The 21,403-nt window shown below is 29.9% G+C and overlaps 1 protein-coding gene across 1 annotated transcript in view; it reads right to left on the minus strand.

The window, feature by feature from the left end:
- The window catches only part of LOC122271003 (uncharacterized), a 102,310-nt gene extending 88,705 nt beyond the window's left edge, over positions 1-13,605 (minus strand). The window contains exon 1 of the mRNA XM_071181665.2: positions 13,358-13,605. The gene's annotated coding sequence lies outside the window, so the exon portion shown is untranslated. The remainder of the gene's footprint in view (positions 1-13,357) is intronic.
- Positions 13,606-21,403: the final 7,798 nt, after the last annotated feature.

Here is a 21,403-nt window from a genome sequence, read left to right on the forward strand (position 1 = left end):
CAAGATGGCGACATGTCACTACTTGGTGACATTGTCATCAAATTCATAACCAATAAATTATTGAAAGAAGTAATATACATTACTAGGTGGCTATGCCCCCTGCTCGCTATTAGTTGGGTTTTTAGCATTAGCATTTATTTACAATTAAATTTAACTATCGAGCTTTGATATCATGGATACATAATTTTAATACAACTTAAATAATGTTTTACAGATCTTCGTCTTAAAATCAAATTTTCTTTAAGTATTTTTGTTTTTTGTAGTGAAATTTATTCCTTGGTAAGTTTTTATGTTTATTTCACTTATATTTATGATCAATCAAAAATTAATTTATTTAAAGTATAATCTATAACTAAAAAACGATATTTTTAAAAAATTAGATGTAATTTAAAAGGCCATTGAAACAGGAAATCACTTTTTTATATTAGAGATTTTTTAATCACTGGGTTATAATTTACATAAGGCATGTCATGGATATTCCAAATACTTGAAATCATAAATGTTTTATTGTTTTTATTATTTGCTTTCAACTACAGAATCTCTACTGCCATTATTTAATTGAATTGAGGTACTGTCGAAGCAAATACAAACTTTTTTTCGATGTTCGGTTAGAAATTTACACACACAAATAATCTGGAACGGTATTTTTATGGTTAGTTAAGATTGAGTCCTAGAACGCGAAAATCCGATGATTAGATCAAAAGTTATTCAAGGTGGTCCGTTTTCTGTTTGCGCACTGTTCATGCCAGAGATTGAACTATGTCATTTGAGTGGAATAAATAAATTAATTGTCATAATTTTGTGGTTGTGAATGGCAACTTGTTGCTCGCACTATTCATATTGGACGATTCGTATTCCCATCCGAATAGAAACGTACTCCTATTGGCTGCTGGTGACTAATTATTACATTCCAGAAGACAGGTAACGGAAGTGACTTCCAAACGGATTTAGCGCCACGCTATGGCCGAAAGCTGAACTACTAGATCCATTGATGAATATATCGTTTTCTTTTATTAGCAGTAATTGAATTTATGAAGATACTTATAATCGTTTGATTTTAGTTCTATGAAATGGTTAGATTTAAATTTATTAAGGATGCCGCTTGTCAATGAAGATAAAACTATGTTTCGTTAGTTCGTTACGAAGCGTTATTAATGTAGATCTTATGTCTTTTTAGTAGAACTTATATGAAAGACTGAAATAAACAATAGTAAATAAAAATATGACAGAAACAGTTTTTACAAATACTGGAACTAAAATCTAAAATAAAAGACAAGGAAATTAATTAGAAAATGTTATGTTCTTAACTAGTGAGCCACGTGAAAAAGTTTCAAAACACTAACATTAAAATCCACGTTATCCAATTTGAATTCAACAATTTTTATTGAAATGTAGCTTTAAAACAATAAATCACTTTCATCCTTCAGACTACGGAATCGTATAGAATTAAGCTAAAATACTAAGACGAAAAAGCTAAATTTATAAGTCGTTGAATGGACTATCAACTATTTTAATCTATTAAATCAACTAACAGTTTTTTCTTCTTTTTGCTAAAGGGCACAGGGGACAGTTGGGCTAGCAGAAAATGTTAGAAGAGGGTCGTGATAACTTTTGAGCTGATTGTCCTTAATTATTGTAGTTCATCGGAGTAAGAAGGCTATCAAGCTTTTACCACAAAATTGGACTTTGTTCCCCTTAATTCCAATTTAGGAGTGTGAAGATCCGATGGGGGACACTTAAGTAACGGATCAATAAAAAAAATTAATTTTTCTTTTTTGATTTCACGAAAATGTTCAAAGACTGTTATTGCTTTCGTAATTCTGTGATCTGATTTACATAATTTAGCAAAAAATATTAACTATTCTTTAACAAGCATTATTAAAACACTTTCTTTTTAAATTAACTTAGCAATTGTCATATTCTAAAAAAACTCTGAATACATTGTAATGCACGGTAGAATTACTTTTGTTAAACTATATTATTATTTTTCTGCAATCTCACGAAAATGTTAAAAGACTGTTATTGCTTTCGTAATTCTATGACCAGATTTACATAATTTAGGAAAAAAAAATATTTATTCTTTAACAAGTATTCTTTAAAAACTTTCCTTTTTAAATTAACTTAGCAAATGTCCTATTCTAAAAAACTCTGAATACATTGTAATGCACAGTAGAATTACTTTTGCTAAACTATATTATTATTTTTCTGCAATTTCACGAATATGTTAAAAGACTGGCATTGCTTTCGTAATTCTGTGACCAGATTTACATAATTTAGGAAATTTTTTTTTAATTCTTTAACAAGGATTCTTTAAGCGCTTTCTTTTTTAATTAACTTAGCAATTGACATATTCTAAAAAACTCTGAATACATTGTAATGCACAGTAGAATTACTTTTGTTAAACTATATTATTATTTTTCTGCCATTTCACGAAAATGTTAAAAGACTGGTATTGCTTTCGTATTACTGTGACCAGATTTACTTAATTTAGCAAAAAATATTATTTATTCTTTAAGAAGAATTCTTCAAACGCTTTCTTTTTAAATTAGCCTAGCAAATGTTCTATTCTAAAAAACTCTTAATACATTGTAATGCACAATAGAATTACTTTTCTTAAACAATATTATTATTTTTCTGTAATTTCATGAATATTTAAAAGACTATTTATTGCTTTCGAAATTCTGTGACCAGATTTACATAATTTAGGAATTTTTTTTTTAATTCTTTAACAAGGATTCCTTAAACGCTTTCTTTTATAATTAACTTAGCAATTGACATATTCTAAAAAACTCTGAATACATTGTAATGCGCAGTAGAATTACTCTTGTTAAACTATATTATTATTTTTCTGCAATTTCACGAAAATGTTAAAAGACTGGTATTGCTTTCGTAATTCTGTGACCAGATTTACATTATTTAATAAAAATATTAATTATTTTTTAACAATCATTCTTAAGACACTTTCTTTTTAAATTAACTTAGCAATTGTCATATTCAAAAAAACACTGAATACATTGTAATGCACAGTAGATTTACTTTTGCTAAACTATATAATTTTTTTACTGCAATTTCACGAAAATGTTAAAATACTGTTATTGCTTTCGTAATTCTGTGACCAGATTTACATAATTTAGGAAAAAAATTATTCATTCTTTAACAAGTATTCTTTAAACGCTTTCTTTTTAAATTTATTTAGCAATTGTCATATTCTAAAAAACTGAATACATTGTAATGAACAGTAGAATTTGCGAAACTGTACTATTGTTATCAATGAACACCACAACAGCCGACAAGCTTATACTAAAATCAGATATTTTAAAATCCTCAGGGGGGGGGGCATTATTTTGAGGTAAATATACGTTCCATGACAGAGGCCAAATAATCTTTCCCTCCTTTAATTTTTGTGTAATATTTAGTTTATATCACCACCAGATTTCGCTCTAATGAACACGCATATGGCGTTCCATAAATGACAGAGGATACAAAAAATTTATTTATGAGAATCGGTAGGTGATAGCTTGCCGGGTTCTAGGCTATTTTTCGAAGTCAATGTAGTCGCATGAAATGATAATTTTTTGCGAATAATATGCTATTGTCACAACTCTAGTGAGTTTGCAACAGCAGGGGTCTGTCCAGACATTTTGTGAAAGGTCCTGTTTCTGTAAAATTGTGAAAAAACTACTCATAATTTGTGAATATAAAATAAGCGTTAAGTCACATTCTTTCCACCAGGTCCTGCTTTTGCGAATTTGAGCAAATAGGTTTCTGTTATAGCAAAAATTGCTAAAAACCTTTTCAAGAAGTTTTTAAATTGTAAATAGATACAAGATTATGCTCAACAATTGCTGCTACTAAATTAGAGATGCAACATAAAATTATTTTGTATTTAGCCTATGATGTGCTCAACGCAGAATATTCATTTCGAACGAATAGTGGAAACAAAATCACTCATATTTTTAATAATTTCAATTGACGTACTTTAAATAACACAACTTAGTTATGTATCACTTTTAATGTTTTACGCATTAAGTGAACTTAAACAATTCTTAAATTTATAATATTTTATTTAAAAAAATTGCCTGAAATTAATTTTTATTTACATAATATTCCATTAATTAATTTTATGAATAAAGATAAATTGGCTAATTATTTATTTACAAACAAAAAACAAATTATCATTTAACATCAATAAGAATGTGTGCACGATGTTTGTAAAAGTAGAAATATTTTCTTAGAATACTGCATTTGGAAGAAAACTTAGTTCGTTTCGAACCGTCTTTCTTTTTTTTTCCTGAGAAGGGTTTATCCGATTAGCAAAACAATAATGAGGATAAACAAATTTGCGAAGGGTCCGATTAAAAGGTAAATTATTTTGTGAAGGACCTAATTTCTTCTAAGCAGACCCCTGAACTGATGACTGTTAGGTTAAGTTTAGTCTATCTTTAGCCAGCGTTCCCCATGTTTATTCTGAAAATGTCGCAAAAAGTGTCAGTGGACTAATTTTTAAATGTTTAAAAACTTTTTCTACAGCTGCGTTTTCTGGTCCCATAAAAATTTTCAAAAAAAAAAATGGAAATAAGGCATTGATTGTGATAATTTTCGTCTGGGTGGGAAAATGTCGCTAAATTAGTGATTTATTTATGTAAAAAAAAGTTTAATTACATTTAAAATATTTTAGTTATTTATCCGTTCTAAAGCCCAGATAATTCTTCACGGCAAGATGGCATACACACTATACTTTTGCTTTAAGTGTAAGGCACTTAAACTGTGGCTTTTTTATTTTCTTCGTAAAACAGCTTCGAAAAACCACGTTAACAAGAATTTTTTCTCGGCAAGATTAAAAATTGTTAACAAAATTCGTCAACAGATAGCGCTGCTGAATCGACAAACCGTAAAACAATATCGTCTGCTGTATGTCAGATTATCATGACTAAACTATTTTCAGATTATCTAGATTAAACTATTTTAGTCTTAATTATGTTTTCAAATTGTGCCGCGTAGTTGCAAATGATAATTATTTTGAGAACTTTGTTTTATAAATTTACTTAATTTGCAGCACTTTGGCGAAATTAGATGACCGAAAATTTCCATAGTTTTCCGTTTTTTTTTAAAAAATAGTTTTGCAAATCGTCTGTCATATTTGAAACATATGGTATCGAATCATTCCAAAATTTTACCTATTATTAATCTGTTAGCACGTTCTTCGATTTACTTTCCAGTTTTTATCCTTTTTTCCTCTAACCGTAATTCCTCCCTTTGTTTCCTTTTCAGGGATCAACACGATCGCAAAAGTATAACTTTCGTTCTTCTATTAAACTCTATATTCAACCAGAAAGTTTCCAAGTCAATTCTAAGGATATATGTAAAACAAATTGTGAACTCCACAATCAAATTTGAATTGTTTTCTGGTCCAACTTTCGATTTTATTTAATTGAGATTCTATCTATAGGGCAGGGTTTCTTAACCTGTGCTTCATGAACCCCTAAGGGGTCCATGAGTTATATTTTGGGGGTCCACTGACTACTCCTAATTTTTAAAACGCTTAGAAGCTTACCCATTGCTTGTAAATCGAACTATGGCAGCTATAATTCCGTTTGCTACAGTGTATCTTTGCGAAGCGGAATTTTCCACACTTGTGACAATAAAAATATAACATCGAAATCGATTGAATGTTGAACATGATGTACACGTTGCTTTGTCGAAAACCATCCCCCAATTAAATTTATTAATTAAGGAAAAGCAGCAGCAACCTTCACATTGAAAATTTTAATCTTAAAAATTTTGTATACTATTAAAATAATAAAATTAAATGTTTTCTAATAATTGTTGTTTTTTGCAATTATTTTTTTTCACAGGGGTTGGTCCGTGTCTTCTTAAAAAATTTTAAAAGGGGTCCATTATTTTAAAAAGGTTAAGAAACACTGCTATAGGGGATTAAAAAATCTACTAATCTTAGATATCTTATCTTAGATATCTTAGATATCTTATCTAAGATACTAATCATATATTTTTTAGAATGATATCTATAACATTTTTTCAGAAATCATTTTTACTTGTTGAAATATAGTAGTAGCAAGGCAATGAGTTTAGTTCAAAATGTAATTGAACAAAGGGTAGTCTCAAATGTAATAGAAGCAATGAGTTTAGTTTACAATTTATTAGGGCCTTGTGTTTAGTTAAAAAATCTAATACAGTTCAAAACGTAGTAGAGCTCCAAAAAAGCTAGAGACTAGTTTACAATATGCAGTCCCGCAGTGGACTGATCGTTAAGACACGGTTTCCAGCAGATCACCGAAGTCAAGCATCACTGGGTGCGATCAGTGTGCGGGTGGGTGACCACTTGGATCAGTCTGCGTAGGGACCGAGTGTGTGCTGTATGGGTCCTCGTTAAACTGTTCTACTGTAAAGTGCTCGATTTGGCGTGCAGGTCGTCGGGCTACCGAAGCGGGGGTGCCATCCCCTCTGCGGAGGATCAAAATTGCGATGGCATGTTTTCGGATCATCCTCAGGGATGCTTCCCAGACCGTCGCCAATAGCCCATTGTGCAGCTCTAGTGCGACGTAATTGAACTACAACGACAACTTAAAATATATAAGGGTAAGGAGATTCTTTGATTGCTTGCTCCCCTCAATAAATGTTTTCACCATTTAGGTTTTTTTTCGATGTTTTTTAACGTGTGAATTTTTGCATGAAGGAAAAATAAACTAACAGCGATAGAATAGTGATAGCATTTATAGATAAAAAAAATATGTACTACAAAGGTTTCTTAAACAAAAAAACTTTCTCAAAAAAAAATTTTTTTTTTGTAAAATTGGAGCGTAAACCCTTTTTGGTTTTACTTAAAAAAAATAGGCTGCAATTTTGTTGACAAAATAATCCTTTTAATTATTTTTTTCAACGTAGAAATCGATTTTTGTTTTAAAAAAATAGCATTACGAAGATAGTAGGGGAGAGTGGGGTCAATTGTAACATTTTTACTCAACTATTTTACCTAGCAAAAAATCCAATATATTATTAGTATTAATTGGCAGACGAGTAAAGTAGACTATTCTCTACCAGAAAAAAAATACCTTATTTTAAATGTTGTTATATTAGTTATTAACAATTTTTGACAGTCGTGCACTTGTTACAATTGTCCCCACTTACGGGGTCAATTTTAACAGTTCATAAATTCAACTAAAACATAGTTAATTATACATATTATCATAATTGTGATATATTATTCTATTGATCAAAATAGTAGTGATATTTTAGGAGCAAAAATAATAATGAGCAAAGACCTGGTTAAACTTTTAACTTTAAGGGGTTAAAAATTTTAATTTATGCTGTGAAAGGTGACAAATAAAATAATGCACATGCAACATAATATAAATGATGTAGGAAACTATTGGTGGTTCTTAAAGAGTTAAGTAATGGTTTGTAAACATAAGATTATTTATTTTCAGCTGTTACAATCATCACTTTACTTATTGTTACAATCGTCCCCAAGACGCCATTTCAGCTTCATTTGTTAAAAACAATGCTAGTTAATTAACGAAATTAATCTTTTTTTTTTTGAAATGTTAACTAAGGTGTCCACTTACATATTCGGATAATAATTTTTATTTGTTTAAACAAAATTCATTTGTTACAATATAATATTCTAATACCAAAAAAAGTACTTACGTAGCGTAAAAATATCTTTTGTGATGTAACTCTTTCAAAAGTACATAAAAATGGTTGCCAGCAGGGGTGTACTTGTAGATTTATTAAATACGCCTTGTGCGCCACCTAGGAACCGAATATAGAACCCGACACTCGAAATTTTTGCTCTGTTATAATCGTACCCTGTTACAATTGACCCCACACCCCCCTACATATATAACCCGAAGACAAACATAATAGCCATAATACTTCAAGGTGTTTGGCTAGTCAGGAGTTAATGTTATTGCGAATTTTAGTGTGGGATAACATTGTTATTTAATGGTGAAGTTTTTTTTAAATTTATTTATTATTATTATAATTTTTTTTAAGAAAACTTTTTTAAGGATGAATTTTTCTAATATTAAAGTATAATCACGTTTTAGATTTACTTTTATTTCATTTAATTCTTTTTTTCTTAAAAGCTACATTTTTATTTACCGTTTTTTTTCTTGTAAAAAAGTTGATTTTAGTCTACACGAGCCAGGTGAGGCAGTGAATTATTTAATTTATTATTATTTCGAAAAAGTAGAAGTAAAATCAAAACGGAACTAGTTTTAATACACAATTACAGTCATGAATAAATAATCTCAACAATGTTTATATGAACTAATGTTAAATCCTCATTACCATAAAACTATTGACAATAAAACTATATATTTAAATTATGTAAAAAAAAAACTGTTTCCAAATAAGTTACTTCACCATAAGGTTATTTTTATTACTAATTCAGTAGAAAAAAACTATTATTTTACAAAGTCGAATCTTATTTTTACTTTAATAAGTAGTTTGAAAAATCAATATCAATTGTCCTCTCATATAAAGAAGCATTTTTTAGAATTTCGGGAGAACAAATTTTTTTTCCTATCAAAAATAGCAAAATTCCATATGTTATCAATACTTTGATTCAGAATTAAAATACGCATTAGTTTTCCTAAATTTTAAACCGTACAATATTAATCAACTTTAATAAATAGAATATAAAAATTGTGAATAAGTTAAATTTTTAATTAATATAATACGTAACGTAATTTTGTTGATAAACAAACAGGAGACGTTGTTAATTAACTTACTTTACCGTCAAAGAAAAATTAACAATGGTACTTTCAACAGTAGTTTCACGTGTCCGCCGCTAGGTGTCCGATTTAGCCTAGTAGAGTCATTAATTTGTTAAGACTCATTATCAGTAAATTGAAAACCGATTGAAAATTTTCAACCGTACAATATTAATTAAATTTAATAAATAGAAAATAGAAATTGAGAATAAGTTAAATTTTTAATTAATATAATACGAAAGTAATATAATTTTGTTGATAAACAAACAGGAGACGTTAGTAATTAACATACTTTACTGTCATAGAAAAATTAACAGTGGCAATCCATAGAAGTTTTCCCCCGCTAGGTGTCCGATTTAGCCTAGTAGAGTCATTAATTTGTTAAGACTCATTATCGGTAAATTGAAAAAGAAAGACAAATAAAAAAATAGCTTTTGAAATATGTAATAAGCGTATTTATTCATAACATAACTTCTGATTATTAAAATGAAAATAGCCTAAAGTGGCAACAAAAACAAATAAAAAAATTTTTTTGTCCTCGGAAATCTTTTAATTTACTACTTAATTCACTTTTTCCAGACTGTGTTTCATGTTCTCCACGGTAGGGGGCGCAGTATTTGAAGAGGTTGTTTCAACATCCGGTTGAATAATTTCTACTGGTGTAAACTAAATTGCGTAAATCAGCATCTCAACAATCACGTGATTGCATATCAATATAGGATAATTTCCCAACGTACTTTTTTTCATACTTTCATCTGATATTTTAAAATATGAACACATTCTTTCTCAAAAACTCGACACGAAAATTAAATTTAGAACAACTGAGTATATACAAATTAAAACCTAAGAATATACAAACTAAGCCTCTAATTTAGGGGTTCTAATACAAACAAACCCGGAAAGTAAAAAAAAAAAAAAAAAGAAATAGTCAAGCCAATGCTATGACGTCAAAAGAGGATCTCAAGGACTTCCGGTTGGATTTTTTTTAGGATACATGGTGAATAATCATGTGCAACAGCAAATAAATTTTTTTCCCAATCTGCCATCAGTTACAGAGAAATTTTGAGTGACCAACGAATTACGTCAGCTGTCCACGTTAGATGCCCACATTTTATTCAAATATTAAAATATTGAAGAAACAACCAAATTAAAAACCCGTAGAAAGCTTTTGTTTGAGTATGTTTTAATTTTTTTAAAGTGTATAACTTACCAAATCTAACCTGATACCTGATATATTGCGATTTATATGATATAGTAGTTACAAATATATCATTTCTTTCCGAAATATAGTAGAATTTTGCCACCACTTTTTATTTATCGGAAATGAATGCATGGCAAATCTTACTAGCCAAGTCGCTAGACGTTATTTAGTTATGACAATAATTTATTTATATTATATAAAAATATGAAGTATTACTTTAATAAAAATATTTTAGAAAAATCAATATTTAATTGATTTAGTTCAAACTATATCATTGCTTTCTTCATAAAAAAAATTTACACACAACTAAAATGCATTCGCGATCGCAACGAACTATAGGGGGCGTTGTTGTATGAGACGCTTACCTGCGATTTCTATATGAACCGTCATTCAGTTACTCTGGAGACGTCGTTAATGTAGCGTGTAGCATTGCAACGTTCCTTCTTTAATGTGGCTTATTAAATTTAAAAAAGAAAAATGCTTGATCTTCTTTCTTATACAACCGAAAACAAAATGGTATCTCTTTTTATTAGAGAAGGAACATCCAAAACACATCGGAAAAATATTTGTACATTAACAGAAAAAAATATGTATATTCTTATAAGAGTTAAAACCTAATGCCCGAGAAATAGTATTACTAAATTTAATGATATAACATGAAAGGCCCATTTAAACTTTACATTCTATAGTTTTAAGAATCATATTAGTTCAAAAATTAAAATGAACAAAAAGTATACATAAGCCTCATAATTTTATGAAATTTAATTTTGTAAACAACGTTTTTTGACAACAATTTTTATCAAAAAATTTCAAGTTTCAATAAAAATCATTATTTAGAAACTAAGAAACGTAAAATAAAGAATGCTGACGAAACAAAAACAAAAAAAAAAACAATTCTTTTTTGTCGCCATTTTTAGTGCTACGAATATTCGTCTTTGGGATTTGCCAAAAACAAAACAAGATGCAATTTTATTTTTTCAGGAGGGAAAAATTTTACCGAAAAAACAAAAATGTACCAATTCCCACAACATAAAACTTTATCTTGGTAAACGGTAAACGTACGTTTTGGAAATGTTATTTCATTTGGAATCTTATTCATCAGAGTTCATATGGCGATATGATTGTTTTGAATCTATGCTAAACTCTATATCGGCTCATTTTCCACCGAAATCCGATTAACTATTTTGATTTTAAATAAAGTGTTTTATTTTATGAATTGTCGCAAAAATTTTAAGTGTAGATTAGCGGCTCTTAAAAACCGCCAAATCTGTAGCGGCGGTGGCGTTAATACGTTAGTACCGAATTTTTATTCCATACTTTTCTGAATCATATTACTTCAAACATTGGAATATACAAGAAGTATACATAAACACATAATGTTATACCATTTAATTTTTCAAAAAAAGTATTTTGAGAACAATTTTTATCAAAAAATTATAAACTAAAAAACGGAAAATAAAGAATTCTTAGGATAAAAAAACGATTTTAAGAATTCTTTACATTGAAATAAAGACTTTCATATTGCTTCTTTTTTATTATTCTTATAGTTCTTAATCAGACGTAAAAACCCATTCTGTAGTGTAGAGAACCATCATCAAATGAAAAAAAAATATTTACAAGCAAATTTTTTATTGTAAAAATCATTGCACTTACCTGATTTATGATTCCCGGAGAATTCCAAAATGATAAGTTCCTTGTTTGAAAACTTTATTCTCAAATAATAGATACATAGTTTATACCTTCATTACTTTTAGATAACATACTACACAGCAAAATGTTATAATTGATATGAATTTGAATATGTAGCTAAAAACAGAATAGCTGAATTCTAGTTGAACTTATTCTTTCAAAATTAAAAAAAACTTACCAAGAAAACGATTTAAATTAATTAAGAATCAGCAGAAATGGCACTATTTCAAGTAACTTGGATAATTTTTTATTGTTGTTTTCCGAATTATATGGATACAGAAATATATACTATTCTATAACGAAGAAGAATATGCTATAACTATTACAATTCTGTATGTTCTGAATTCATATTTATTCACTGGTATGACGACAGCAATGTTGACTTCACTTTAATTCGTAATGAATTGAAGACAGAAGAAATGCATTTTACCTTAATACACACATCTGTAACAGTATCCGAAATAGGAAGTCATCAGTTGCAAGTTTGTTGATAATAGAAATTAAAAATTATTGAAGAATTTTTCTTCAAATGTTTGGCGTGTTCTGTTCCTGAAAGATTTACTAATATTCTGGAGATTTTTTTCAAGTTCTTCGGCCTTTTCCTTAGGGAAATTTTGTTTCCTATTTGCTGCTAAAAAATGGCGTCTGATTCAGTCAATGACTTTGATGGAACTAAATGAAAACGTGATAAATTAATGTCCGATATTTACAGGCTCCCGCTAGACGGCGTACTCGAGCGTTGCGATCGCGAATTGTTTAACGAAGATGTAAATTTTATACATATTCTTACGCTGCGACAAAGAAACTCCACATTTCTATTTCGCGTTGGCAATAAAGAATTGGAAGATCAAATGTGTGAGCTGTCATAAGTATGAAAGCGTAAACGTACATGTTTACAAATTTCTGAATGAAAATCCTATTCTCGCGTGGATAACGAAAATCTGATACAAACTGAGCTATAAGTTGTGGCGAATTCAAAGGTAAGAAGCGAATAGTTCATATCAACAAGCAAAGTGTTCTATATTATGTTTTAATTGCACTCATGCAGATTCAAGGAGAATAATTTTATTCATTGTTTTTGTCATTCATTGAAAAATGAGTATTAGTCATATGTTGTCATACGCTATTTAAGTAAAATAAAAAAAAGAAAGAAGAAAACGTTGATAACAGTTATAAAAGACGTAACATTGAAAGAATGATTAGGACGTCATTTATTGGGCGCAAAATTTATCACGTCCGGGTCACCATTGTGGGGATTTATTTATAGACCATGTCATCTATCAGAAGGTACCTCCAAATAGAATCAAGTTAACATGTCTTATATACTAGTGATTCGGTATTTAATATTTATAGTGGTAGTTATACACCACACATTCATGTTGTTTAAAAACATAATTATAATTATTTTTTCTACAAGCTTTTCTATTGCATTCCATTTACCTCAATTTAAAATTTTTTTATTTCGATAACTTATTATTGACAGAAATTTTTACATTTTTTAAAGAGGAATTACTTGTAAGAATTTTTATAATTGATTTAAATTCTTATTATTTTAAGCTAGAACACATTTTAAATGGGTTTAACTTAGAGAGCTAAGCGAGCATGATTTACAAAGCAAACTATTTGGAATTTCATAGCAATCTTAGGGAAACGTCAACAAACTATTTGAAACTACTAGTTTAAAAAAAATGTATATACCTAAATTATTAAAATAAATTGAAACAGAACTTACCCATAATGTTAAAATCATTTTACCATGATAAATTCTTCAATGACACAAATATGCAATAACAAAACACACAAGTTTTTTTTACCCTGCAATAGAATAAAAACACTTCCCGCCAAATAGCCAAAGACGATCTACTTTGTTAACACACCGGTGTTTCGGCCGCCATGAGAAACAATGAGCTCACTTCTCAACTCATCTCACAATGCATTGAGATTTTTGGCGACCATCGCGTTGTCATGGCGATCAAGAATATTCTAATAACTCGAGTTGAGTTGCGAGCTCTGGGATTGAAGTTCATTAAGCTATTGATTAAAGATCTGATTCCAGGAGATTTCATTATATGTGTAGATTAAGGAGTTAATGAATTTCTGGAAAAACTTGTATTTGGCCTATTGAATGTATTATTTATCTAATAGTTATCAGAAGTTGATTAAATGTTTGACGGAGAAGAAAATATGTTGCATATAAATGTTTTTCCGTTTTTTGAAGTTAAATGTTTTTTTTCCCCAAAATTTTATTTTATTGTTTTGGAGTTGGATTATGAGAAAAAATGTTTATGAAAGATGGATATACTTTTCAAAATTTTACTGGGGGGGGGGGATACATTTGTTGAATTTTAACGTGCTTATAAAGTATACATAAGTTACAGTTAAAGCTTAAAAGCCGCTAATCTGCGCACTACCCATCTAGTCTGCAGAATTACTACGGTAATTCATTAAAGCGCGGAATCAAGAGTTTTCCACACTTTTTCCTGGCGTGCGCATAAACCGTTTCCATATCGTAAAAGTTCAAACGTTTGTTTCTCTCATTCTATTAACTAATTTGCTGATTGCTTGGCTGTATTTATTGACTTAATTCCTTAAATATTGAAAAGTAGATAAATGATATTGTGTTACTTTTCTTAATCATAATAACATTTTAAACCGTTGGATTCTTAGTATTTTATTTTATTTCATGACCGTCGTTGAACAGCCGACTAAATTTAGGGTTTACGACTACTAAAGTTCAACTCCGTAGCCTGGTAGTTTTGAACGCAATTCAAAAGACAAGGGAACTTCCGGATCAAGTATTGGGAGAAATTTTGCCTTCGTGGCGGACTTTTGGATGGAACTAATCCGCATTTGCGTTACATGAAGAGGAAAACCACGAAAACGTACCACGGTCAGTCTGACGGCAAGGGGACTCTAACCCATGATACATCTACCACTGAGAATATTTTACTCCAGCACTGTATTCTGTGCCAGCCGGATGCGGAATTCGCATTGAACAGCCATAGCTGGGATTCGAACCCGGTTCCCCTCAATGGAAGGTGAATGCTCTATCCCCATAGCCATCACTGCTCTACATTTTATTATTTGTAGGGGGGAGTGGGGTCAATTGTAACATTTTTTATTTAACTATTTTTAACTAACAAAAAATCCAATATATTATTAGTATTAATTGACAGACGAGTAAAGTAGACTATCCTCTACTAGAAAAAAAATACCTTATTTTAAATGTTCTTATTTTAAATATTAGTTATTAACAATTTTTGACAGTCGTGCACTTGTTACAATTGTCCCCACTTACGGGATCAATTGTAATAGTTCATAAATTCAACTAAAACATAGTTAATTATATATATTTTCATAGTTGTGATATATTTTTTCATTGATCAAAATAGTAGTGATATTTTAGGAGTAAAAATAATAATGAACAGAGACCTAAAGGGTTAAACTTTTAACTTTAAGGGGTTAAAAATTTTAATTTATGCTGTGAAAGGTGACAAATAAAATAATGCACATGCAACATAATATAAATGATGTAGGAAACTATTGGTGGTTCTAAAAGAGTTAAGTAATGGTTTGTAAACATATTTTCAGCTGTTGCAATCGTCCCTTTACTTATTGTTACAAACGTCCCCAAGACGCCATTTCAGCTTCATTTGTTAAAAGCAATGCTAGTTAATTAACAAAACTAATTTTTTTTTATTGAAATGTTAATTAAGGTGTCCACTTACATATTCAGTTAATAATTTTTATTTGTTTCAACAAAATTACTTTGTTACAATATAATATTCTAATACCAAAAAAAGTACTTACTTAGCGTGAAAATATCTTTTGTGATGTAACTCTTTCAAAAGTACATAAAAATGGTTGCCAACTGGAGTGTACATGTAGATTTATTAAATACACCTTGTGCGCCACCTAGGAACCAAATATAGAACCCGACACTCGAAATTTTTGCTCTGTAACAATCGTACCCTGTTACAATTCACCACCAAGTATCCTTACGCATTGTCTTAATTTTTTACATTAGTTTGGTGCAGCTTAGTCGCAAATGTCTCATGCGTCTTTATATCTTACATTAATACAATTACTAGACAAGCATTTCTTTTGCCTCCTTGAACTTAATTGAATTAAATTTGAATCCTTGAATAAAATGTGAGTCTTGGTTTCTGCGTCTAAACACGCATACCGGTATATATATTATTTCAAATTAAAAAAATTCAAAACAGGAATTTAAGAACTATGAAGTCAATGGTATGATATTACTTGATTTAGAACTTCATTGGCTTTAGAAATTTATCAATTGGAAACAACAGTTGACATGTTTTAAGCGCTTTAAATAGGCTCCCATTTTCAAGACTTGATAGACGTGAATGAAAGTGATTTGGAATATAAAACGTTGCCAACGAAAAATGGAAAAATGAAGCTGAGAAATCAAACTAAGCAAATCACGGTAGTCGAGAGAGAAAAAAAATTATAAAAAAAAAGAAAAACTTTCCAAGAGAGACCACATTGGCCGAGTGGGGCGAAATTACATTTTAACTTAATTTGGCAGTGTAGTTTTTCCAATTTTGGTTCTTCATTTATTTTTATCATTTTTGTTTCTTCTCATTCACGTCTGGCGAATCTTGAAAATGTGTGCCTATTTCTGAGCGCTTGAAACATGACTGTTATTTGTATATAATTTGTCTATTTTTCAAGCGAAGAAAATTTTTATCTATCAATATCTTACCGCTAATTCTATTAATATCTTACCGCTTCAATTTCTTGCAATTATTTATTCAATAAATTAATTATTCAATTCAACTCAATATTTCAAGTCGAGCCTTGGTGGCTCAGGAAACAAAGCGTTCGCCTTCCAATGAGGTGAATCGGGTTCAAATCCCAGCGATGGCTAGTCTATTCAAATTCCGCACCCGGCTCGCACCGACCACAGTGCTAACGTAAAATATCCTCAGTGGTAGACGGATCAAGCCCCTTGCCGTTAGGCTGACCGTGGGAGGTTTTCGTGGTTATCTTCTCCGTGTAATGCAAACGCGAGTTAGTTCCAACAAAAAGTCCTCCACGAAGGCAAATTTTTCCCAATACTTGATCCAGGAGTTCCCTTGTCTTTAATAATGGGTTCAAAATTACAAGGCTATGGAGTTGAACATTAGTACTCGTAAATCCAAAATTGGGTCGACTGTTCAACGACGGTTGTAAAATAAAATAAAATATTTTAAATCGAAAATATGTGTGTTTATTTCATACAACCTAGTTTCCAACAGCCTTTGCTTTCTAAGTTTTATAATTCATCGCAAATCTTTATAATAGTCTACAATTTACTAAATAATAACGGGGCAGATTTTAGAAATAAATCTTCCACAGGTTTATTATAGAGTGTATCGTTTCCAGGTACAAAAACAAAAATCGTTTTCTGCTCTATGATTGTTAAAACATTTCATTAGGATCTGATGGAAAAGTGACTTTAAGGCGTGAAAAACTTCAGCCAAAATGAGGTAAACACGTGATTCATGAATTAGAAAACGTCACTAATTGCGGAAGTAAAATGTGAATTGTTCGCGGTGCATTTGATTTTGGGTAATTATGAAGCAATTTTTTTTATCGCTTTAACCGTAGCTTCGATTGAGTGATATTACATTTAAGGCGAATTAAATATTTTTTAGTTATTAATATTTTTGAATTGGCTAAGCATATTATATACTCTCAATTCTACCAATACTTTTCAATTATTATTATTTTTTCGGCATTCTGAAAGTTTCGGTTTAATGACGAATATGATTCGACATTGCTAAAAAATTAGTTACCATCCTAAATCTTTCCATTTTCTTAATTTTTTAGCTCTATATTAAATTCAAGCTTTTCTGTATTCGCAATTCTACCAGTATTTTTCAAATATTATTTAGTCTGAAAGTTTTTAAACACTTTTCGGTCTAATGACGAATCTGACTCGACATTGCTAAAAAATTAGTTACCATCCTAAATCTTTCCATTTTCTTAATTTTTTAGCTCTATATTAAATTCAAGCCTTTCTGTATTCGTAATTCTACCAATATTTTTCAAATATTATTTAGTCTGAAAGTTTTTAAACATTTTTCGGTCTAATGACGAATCTGACTCGACATTGCTAAAAAATTAGTTACCATCCTAAATCTTTCCATTTTCAATTTAAAAGATGTAGAAGGCTTAATTTCTCAAAACTTTTAAGCACTATTTTAAATTTAAGTAACTCGTGCTTTTATAACTTTAATACCTTGGGTTACTACAGTATAATTTGAGTTGCTTGCGAAGTATTTTTTCCATTGTAAGTGAACTAAAGCATAAATTTTGAAAAGAAATAGAAATTTTACAAAACTTATAAGAATTTAAGAAATGACCAGTTGACTAATTAATCTTTTATGTATCTGTTTAAATTATTAATATGTAGTGATGGACCAACTTATTTGAATTCTAATTTATTACAATATTATTGCATTACTTTTGCTACCCATGTTGAAAATATTTTCGGTGCCTTTCGAAATTCAGTAGTAATTGGAGGATATGCAATGGTTTATTAGGGTTTTAAAACTGCGTAAACCACAAAGGTTTGATATTTTTATTGGTCTTAAACATTTAGTTCCTGAATAATGATGATAACTTATCTACCTATTTATAATCCTAAAACTATGTTATGGATTATAACATAGTTTTAAAAACAACTAAAAATATGTTTTTTTCTTCCAAATATTGTGATAACGATATTTTTAAAACTACTTTCACCATAAGCATTGAATATTATATTTTACAATAAATTTACAATTTTACAATGATGGTAACTTATCTACCTATTTATAATCCTAAAAATATGTTGTTTTTTTTCAAATATTGTGATAACGATATTTTTAAAACTACTTTCACCATATGCATTGAATATCATATTTTACAATAAATATCGAATATACGACAACTATCGGCAACTGTAATAACAGGATTATATTTAAAACGATAAACGTCGAGTACAATAATGACGCAAGTAACGATAAATGTTAAAACAATTAAAAATTCCAATTATTTTTCATTTACGATTATCCCTTGAATTTTCCTGGTTTCTTGCGTTTTTATATTAAGCATGCGCATCTTTCAACTATTATTGAAATTCTTCTCATAAAAAAAATTATTAATAGTTATCAGTGTAATTGGCATAATAATATTGCTCTCGATCAACTCGTGATGTCATCATTTACTACATACAAAGTTATTTTTTCCGGTACTTACTCGAGAGAGCATAAAGACCTATTACCATATTACTTATACACTATCAGGCTAAAAGTATCCGGACACCAGGTTGTTATGGTGGCGGAAGCATAGTGATGTGGGGGTGTTTCTCATGGTTCGGCCTGTGTCCGTTAGTTCCCGTGGTTGAAAACATTAAATCTGGGATTTATGTGGACATTCTGGACAAATGCTGCACTCCCAACTCTATGGCAATATTTCTCTTCCATCAGGGAAACTCTGCTCCATTTACACATCGAGACTTGCACAGACGTGATTTGACGAAATAGGTGCTCAAAAACTGAACTGGCCCTCTCAGAGTCCCGATCTAAATCCCATAGAACGCCTTTGGGATATAATTAGAGAGCAGATTACGTAGTCAGTCGAATCACTGCAAGCACTCACTTCAGCTGTGATGGAAGTCGATTCCTATGGCCACCTATTTGTAAATGGTTGAAAGTCATCCCAGACGTGTGCAGGTTGTCACGGATGCAAAAAGGGGGATCAACATCATATTAATATGTGCTTCAGGTTGGGTGTCCAGATACTTTTGGCCGGATAGTGTATTAAATACCCATACAGTGGAATCTAGATTTGTAAATAAAAGTAAATAAATGGAGCTATTTCGCTTCAAAAAGCAAAACTGAAATTCTTGCTTGCTAATGATGAAGGATTGTTACAGTCTGAGTAAAACGCCTTAAACTTCGCATTTGATGTTTTTATGCACAAGTTTATGAAGATGCTGAATCTCGTGTGGTCGTGTGTTGTTGATTGAAAAAATGGTTAAGGAAACTGAAGAAGTGCTAATGAGTTCAATGAAGACGGAGAAACGAAAATTTGCAAAAAAAGAAAGAACAGCAATCTGTTACAATATCAAAAAATCATTATTATTATTATTATTTTGCGTTGAAAAGAGAAGAGTCGTGTTTAAACTAAAACTTCTATACATTTATTTTACATAAATAAATCTGTTTATTCATCTTTCTTTTATATCATCAATATTTTTGTAGTAAGCACATTATTTCTTCAAGTAAAATTTGCTATAAAAGTTAAGCATTCCCGCGACAGACTGTTGTAGGCCAGAGAGAATGCTTTATTTACTTCCTTTTAATCTCCAATGCGCTTACGTTATTTTCAATTTTGACACTGGCCACATTTCGTGTCATGGTTTTCCTCCACATGTAACGCAAATGTGTGTTAGTTCTATCAAAAAGTCTTCCACGAAGGCTAGTTTGTCCCTATGCTTGATACAAGAGTTCCCTTGTCTTCTGAATTGGGCTACGGAGTTGGCTTTTGGAGAAGCTATGACCTTGAACAATGATAGTTGTAGACTTAGAATCGGATCTTCCGTTCAACGCTGGCATTAAAATAAAATGAATATTTTATAAATTATAAAATTTATTAACTAATTTACATTATCGGTTTAGGCCATTAGGTGTTAATTTTCTTCTGTATTATACTACTTTTATGCATTGAATATATTTTATATATTGTTTGAAATATTTATTTTGAATATATTTTATATACTGTTTGAAACATTTGAATTTTATGTATACACCCTTGTGCAAATTAATTGAAACAAACTCAATAAATTCAGAAAACTAAGAGAAAATGCTATTTTATTTAAATTTATACAAACTCAAAATTTTTTAGTACATAATATGATCTTCACGATATTTTATTAACATTTGGACACGATTCGGCATGGATTCCACTAATTTTTTACAGTCATTTATAATATTTGTGTCCTTGTACCACTCATGAATTAACGCCGTGATTAGCTTCTCCGTAGTTGTAAAGTCCATATTTAATAGGCGATTCTTGCATATGGCCCACAGATTCTCAATTGGGTTGATATCCGGAGAGTTCCCTTTCCATTCCAATGTCTCAATTTGATTCTCAGGCATGAATTTCTTGACAATTTTGGACGTATGGCAAGGAGCTAAATCCTGTTGAAAAATCCCTGTTCCATCAGGGTTTCTTCAACTCTGGAACAACTTTTTTACCCAGAATAGTAATGTACTGCTCAGAACGCATCATACCGTCAATGGGCTGCAAAGGTCCAACCCCATGGTAACCGAAACAACCCCAAAACATCTCCTTTAAAAAACACGAAAAAAAATATATTGTTTCAATTAATTTGCACAAGGGTGTATTTTTTGAAATATTTTTAAAGCTCTCCAAACTAATCATAAAATTAATTAATTATAAATTATTATAATATTAACTAATTATAACGCTAACTTAATTATAAAATTTATTAACTAATTTACTTTAACTTAATTTTAATATTTTTAAAGGTCTCTTAACTAATTATGAAACTAATTAGTTATAAAATTAACTAATTATAGAGCTAACTTAATAATAAAATTCATGATTTAATTTACATTATCGGTTTAGGCCATTAGGTGTTAATTTTTTTCTGGATTACATTACCTTATATATTGAATATATTTTATATATTGCTTGAAATATTTGAATTTTATATATATTTTTTGAAATATTTTTAAAGCTCTCTTAATTATGAGAT

Source organism: Parasteatoda tepidariorum, chromosome 4 (assembly GCF_982258835.1).
Source record: "Parasteatoda tepidariorum strain Cologne lab strain chromosome 4, Ptep-v5.0, whole genome shotgun sequence".
In the NCBI taxonomy this organism is placed as follows: domain Eukaryota; kingdom Metazoa; phylum Arthropoda; class Arachnida; order Araneae; family Theridiidae; genus Parasteatoda; species Parasteatoda tepidariorum.